The sequence below is a fragment of the Vicugna pacos genome, chromosome 8, assembly GCF_048564905.1.
Source record: "Vicugna pacos chromosome 8, VicPac4, whole genome shotgun sequence".
Classification (NCBI taxonomy): Eukaryota; Metazoa; Chordata; class Mammalia; order Artiodactyla; family Camelidae; genus Vicugna; species Vicugna pacos.
Window position 1 is genome coordinate 58516757 of NC_132994.1, and position 6786 is coordinate 58523542.

Genomic DNA, 6786 nt, shown 5'->3' on the forward strand with positions numbered 1-6786 from the left:
AGTACCTGGCCATTACTTATATTCCTAGCCTCATTTCATACCAATTTCCTATTTCCCTGCTTACTGCTGATACTTGATTGATTGCGTCACAGTAAGTTTCTCTGAGTTCTCAAAATTGCCAATAAATTTCCTACCTCTGGGCCTTTGCATGGAATATCCTTTCCCTGATTTTTACTTAGTAAAATTGTTCTTTGGATCTCAGCTTAAACAGGATCTCTTCAAAGAGGATTTCTCTGACCCCTAAACTAAATTCTCTATCACACCTAGTTCAGTTTTTTTTCCATCCTTTTTATCAGTTTTTTACCATGTATATATTTGTGTGACATTGTGTTTATTGCCATTGGAGTTAGTCCCACTGAACCAGACATACTTAACAGTAAGGAAATATATTAGCTCATGGGAGACCAAGTCCAGAGATAGGTCTGAATTGTCTGACTCACTGAAAAATCAGATTGTAGAATGACTGCCAGCAACTTCATATAGTCGCTCATATTTTTCAGGAGAGAGAGAACTGATTTACAGAGACTTAAGACTAAGGGAAAACTTTCCTAAAAGACCTAATCAGAAAACCTAATCTCATATTTGACTGGACAACATTGGACCACAAACTTACTCCTGAGCTGATCATCAGCAAGAGAGCTGGGATTTCCTTTAGACAGTGTAGGAGAGAAATGCATACATAAACTAAATTAGCATTCTGTTACGGAAAAGGAAGAAGAAATCAATACCGGATAAATAACTAGCAATATCCACCTCATTACTGTACACACAGAATTTGTTTATCTTGTTTAAACTGTATAATGTCATCATGTTTGTTTTTAATGTTTTGAAATGCCATGATCCCATTATTTACCGTTCAAGTTCAACAGATATCATTCCTACTACCTTGCGGGATGAGCATTTAGAAGCATTTAGATGCTTTTTTATGTGTAGCCAGAAGCATATTTCCCATCAACTGTTAGACTTATTTCCAAAATCTGTGTCCTGCACATGAAGGTTGAACATAAATAATGTCTGGTGTTATCTATCAGGAAAGCTGGTTCAATTCATCACCTGAAAAATTTCAGTTTACCAAGTAATTAGGAGAACTGGAGATTAATCCAAGAAGAGGGAATTGGAAAATATATGTCAAGGCAGGTAACAGTACAATTAGAACATCATTAATTCTGCAGAGGATTGATGTAGCCACATTATAGCTAAGATAGTCAACTATTAAGCAGTAAGGACACAAGAATTTAGGGTAGAGAAGCTCAATATTTTAGAAAAGATGTGTGTAATTGTCCCTCGCCCGGTTTTATCCCAAGGCCAGAAAAGCATGAGTCAAAACTCCACCTGAAGACCCATTCACTAGAATCAGTGGGGGAGCCTGTGGAGAGCTGCAGGAGGCTGGAATACAATGAAACATTAGAGGCTCACATTCTACCCTCAGGGCAGCTGGCTCTGGGAGCCTGAGCTATCTGTGCAGCTGAGACTGTAGTGAGAGAGGAGAAGCCATCCCAGGATGATCATTTAAACTAAAACAAGATACCTTGTGAGATCCTCTTTAAAACAAAGTCTGTAGAATGTATTTGTATTTTAAAGAGTTAGTAGAGATAAATCAAATTTCCTATGATACATACATTTGACATCAGCAACTTCAAAGAGACAATAAAAAACAACTTTGTAAGCAGAGGACCTGTACATTTGTGCATGCATGGATACACACGCGTATACAAACACACGTACATACTTGAATTTATATCCATTGGAGGGAAAACCGAAAATCCTTTATCTTCAGCATATCTACTCTAATTTCCAGAAACGAGCAGTATTGTGGTCTAATGTAATCCAGGATGCATCACTATCACTTTGTTACATGCCTACTGTATACAGGGCACTTATATTATCCAAGGGCTGCTGTATAAAATTGGTGCAGTCTGCACCACACAGAGGTTCCTGGCCACAGAGCAAGGAAATCTGCACACCCTGGCAGGGACTGTACCTTTACAGCAGGATGTATCCATCCAAAATTGGCACCTTTTCCTAATTCATCCACCAAAGAGTTTGCTTTTAATTCTAATTTGCACAAAGGTGCTGCATGTGCTAACAGCTGCACTGACATTATCTTATTTGTTCCCGGCCACAAATTCTGCCATGGTAGATGGTTATGAACTTCTTGTAATCTAAAGTAATCTGAGGTAAATCGTTCTTCAACTCGTCAAATAAAATAATACGAGCCTATGCTATCCCTCCTAATGGTTGGTGAGATCTCAAGTGGCCTCCCCAATATGTGTTTGGTTTCTAAGGTTTGTTTGGTGTGATAAATCTCTTGATTAGAATTTCGTGCAGTACTTCTGGCTGTTTCTCCACCAATCCTGTGACTATCATCTTCTCATGACATCTCTTTACTCCATAGAAAATCCTGGCTTTTTCACCTGAATTCCCTAGGGCGGCAAAACACACACAGTATCTAGGTTCTCTGGATACGAAAGAGCAATTACAAAACACAAAAGCAATCATTCAAAATTGACTATTGTATGTCAGTTACTACTCCTCTCCCGTAAGTTGCTGCACGTCACCGCCATGGACAATCCAGGGCGGGCTTGGGGATCCATAGCCCTCCCCTAATGCTGTCATTTCAGGGCTGCACATCTTCCACCCAAAGTCTTTTATCGTATTTCCTGTCTGATCCTCCCCCGAAACAACTCTGTTGGGGACTATTAGATTGCTCACCATTTCTTAATTCTTTTTTATGCAGAATAATTAAATCCTTGCTTTTCTCAATTTATTTCACTAAAACTAAACAGGGCCTACTCTTTCATAATCACTTTCCCCTGGGTTAGATTCCCCTGCTTTCCTGAAGTGTAGAAGTAGCTTCAATTTGTAGTATTTTATATAGCAAGCTTTTCTTCTCTGATGCGTGTTTTCTACAGATGAGAAAACTGAGACTCTGAGAGCTTATGTAATTTATCTGGCATCACTTAGATTCCAGAACCTACTGGCTTTTCATTAATCACTAATCTGAAACCAGTTTAGCAGACAAGAAGTGACCCCTGTACATGAACAGAACCTTACGCTAGTATTTAGAGGAAAATTATTACATGAACTCTATACATTCAATGCAATAAATACTATTAAGCACCAGCAGTGTTCAACTAAATAGAGAGACAAATAGCTACAGTTACAAGTTTATCATACTAGAAGATACAGACATTGAACAAATAAACACACAAATAAATTTACATTATAATTAATGCTAAGTGCTATGAAGCCAAAGAACGAAATACTGTAAGCCGATAATAGAGAAGATCTATTTTAGGGTACAATCAACTATTCTTTTCTATGTTCTTTGAAATGCAATCTAACATTCTTTCCTAGGTATTTGTAATGCTCTAGACATTTTAAAGAAAATCTCAGGAACCACATGAGTCCAATAGACCTATTCACCCACTACTCTGGTCTCCTAATTTTCTTCCTTTCAATTCTGAACCTGTCTCAAATGAAAATATAGGAATATGAAAACAAGCAAGCAAAAACAACAAACAACCATTCTGAATGAACCATCTATTTCTCTTGTCTCTACTCACCAAGCTGGGTACTACAAGAAGACATCACATCACAAGGCACCACACAGGGACCACCACGCTTAGTGCTCACTCACCACGCACCTGGATGCAGTGTCATAGGACCCGGATGCATTTCCCTGGTTTGTCCCTTCTCTCCGCACTGAACCACTCACCACTTAACACCTGACAGAGGCCCAGATCTTCTCCTTTAAAGAGAAAATTGGAACCATCCAATGGAAATTCTTTATCTTTCTACCCCTAAACCTCATTGCATCTGCTTCCAATTGCTTCTGCCTTTTAACTGTTACAAAACATACATCTTCCCATCTAAAGCCAAGTACTCATCTGTGCTTTGGATCTTGCCCCTTTCAGCCTTTTCAGAAAACACCTGCTACTGATGGTCCCTGTTCTCACCTCCTACCTTCACCTCTTCATCTCCTCTGTCTTCCTACCTCATCTTTCCTTTTGTCTTTTTCATATAAAATAAATAAGCAAACAGAAAATATCTCACATGAAATAAATTTTAAAAACACCTTCAATGTACAACTCCTAACGTTTGCTTCATCTCCCCCTGCAACTTCTCAGCCAAACTTCTCATATGGAAAGTTGTTAATTCCATTTTCCTTTATGTATTTGATAAATCTGACATGTTGTATTTTGTAAATGATGTACAGCATGTCACTTTGGTATGTTTATATGTTGTAATATGATTGCCATTGAAACAATATTTATCACATTACATCACTATGGTACATTATTGTCTACATTCACTATACTTTGCTGTACATTGACTCTGTGTGGCTTATTTATTATTCATTGCTAAGTGTGTACCCTTAAACATCACTAATCTTAACCCTCTACCTTGCATCCTGTGGTAACTACCATTTTACTCTGTTTTTTTACAGGTTTGAGTTTTTTAGATTCCACACATAGATGATAACGTACAGTTCTTGTCTTTATCTTTCTGATACATCTTGCTCAGCATAATGTACTCAAGGCCACACCGTGTTGTCACAAATGGTGGGATATTCTCCTTTCTGCGGCTATTAAGATAATCATGTGATTTTTACCTTTCATTTTATTGATGTAGTGAACATTTATTGATTTGCATACGTTGAACCATTCTTTTTTATTGGAGTATAGTCAGTGTATAATGTTGTGTCAAAAAATATGGAATGTTTCATGAATTTGTGTGTCATCCTGGTGCAGGGGCCATGCTAATCTTCTCTGTATTGGTCCAATTTTAGTATGTGTGCTGCTGAAGCGAGCCCTGTGGAAACATTCTTGCATCCCAGGGATAAATCCCAGTTGACCATGGTGTATAATCTTTTTAATGTGTTCTTGAATTTGGTTTGCTAATATTTTGCTGAGATTAATTATGTTCTCTGACACACAATTCACTCCAACCTCACTTAAGTTTCCACTACTGTATTTTACAGCGTGTCATGGATGAATGTGTGTGCTCCCCCCAAATTAATATGTGGGGTCCCTCATTCCCAGTGTGGTTGTATTTGGTGATGAGTCTCTAAGGAAGTAATTAAAGGTAAATAAGTCCAACCAAATCAGGGTTCCCAGAATAAGAGACACTAGAGGGCCTCCCTCTCCCTCTCTCCACACATGCACAAGAAGAGCTGTGTGAAGACACAGTGAGGTGACTGCCTACCAGCCAGTAAGAGAGAGATCTCATCAGAAACTGGATCTACTGGTACCTGGGCCTAGGACTTCTTGCTTCCAAAACTATGAGAAATATATTCTGTTGTCTAAGTCTTCCAGTCTGTAGTGTTTTGTTTTGGCAACCCAAGCAGACTAGTACATAGCTCTTGAAGAAGTCACTAAAACTGCTATATAGTAAATCCAACAGACATGTTTCAGTTCTCATTGTAAATGACTTTCTTTTATCTTGATTGAACGAACAGTTTTGAATACCTGCCTCCGTACTAGATACAAAGAATACATAAGTGGACAGAAGTGATGGGCCCCTATCTTCATGAAGCTTATATTCTAGTAAGTGGGAGAATGACCAAAAAAACCAAATAAATGAATAAAATGACATAGATAGTGATCAGTAATGTGATGACAATAGTTGTGTTAGTTGAAGACTCTCTTCCCTTGAAATGCTCTCTTTCTTTATTCACCTGGCTTTTTCCCTGCATCTTTGGCCGTTTTTTCTTGGGCTCACACGCTAGCTTGTGCTCTCTTAACTATAATTTAGATACTGACAATCCTCTAGTCTTAATTGGGCATTATTTATCTTCAAATACGACATCATATTTGTTTACCATATTACAGATAACTCCAAATTTTCTAACTTCAGCTGAGTCCTTTCCTTGGGGATATACCTGTTCATATTTTTCTTTAGATGCCCTAAATACATCTCAACCTGGTTTTTTCACAAAAAAAGCTAAAAAAAGTCTCAGCCACCATAATCAATTAATAATTTATTTGAAGCCTAAATATGTTTCAAAAAGACCTCTTCTCAAGGTGTGGAAGAAAGGGAGCCCTCCTAGACTGTTGGTGGGAATGTAGTTTGGTGCAGCCATTATGGAAAACAGTATGAAAATTCTTCAAAAAACTAAAAATAGACTTACCACATGATACAGCAATCCCACTCCTGGGCATATATCTGGAGAAGTCTCTAACTTGAAAAGGCACATGCACCCCAATGTTCAAAGTAGCAGTATATACAATAGCCAAGAAATGGAAACAACCTAAATGTCCATTGCAGATGACCGGATAAAGAAATTTTGGTATATATACACAATGGAATACTACTCAGCCATAAGAAAGAATAAAATAATGCCATTTGCAACAACATGGATGGACTTAGAGATTACCATTGTAAGTGAAGTAAGCTAAAAAGAGAGAAAAATACCACATGCTATCACACATATGTGGAATCTAAAGGAAAAAGGACATTATGAACTCATCTACAAAACAGAAACAGACTTGCAGACATGGTAAACAATATTATGGCTACCAGGGAAAGAGGGTGGAAAGGGATAAACTGGGAGTTTGAGATTTACAGATGTCAGCCACTGTTTGTAAAAATAGATTCAAAAAATTTCTTCTGTGTAGCACAGGGAATTATGTTAAATATCTTCTAATAACCTTTAATGAAAAAGAATATGAAAATGAACATATGTATGTATACACAAAAAAAATCTCATTTCTTCAAACCTCAATAGTTTCTTAATTACACTGCTGAAAATTCTCCCAAATAATCTCTCCCCTCTCTCATTAC

At 37.6% G+C, this 6786-nt stretch overlaps 1 non-coding gene across 1 annotated transcript; it reads right to left on the reverse strand.

Annotated features, from left to right (window-relative positions):
• Nucleotides 1–4709: 4709 nt before the first annotated feature.
• Nucleotides 4710–4816, reverse strand: LOC116281671 (U6 spliceosomal RNA). The gene has a single exon (XR_004191132.2). It is a non-coding gene; the product is annotated as a U6 spliceosomal RNA (small nuclear RNA).
• Nucleotides 4817–6786: the final 1970 nt, after the last annotated feature.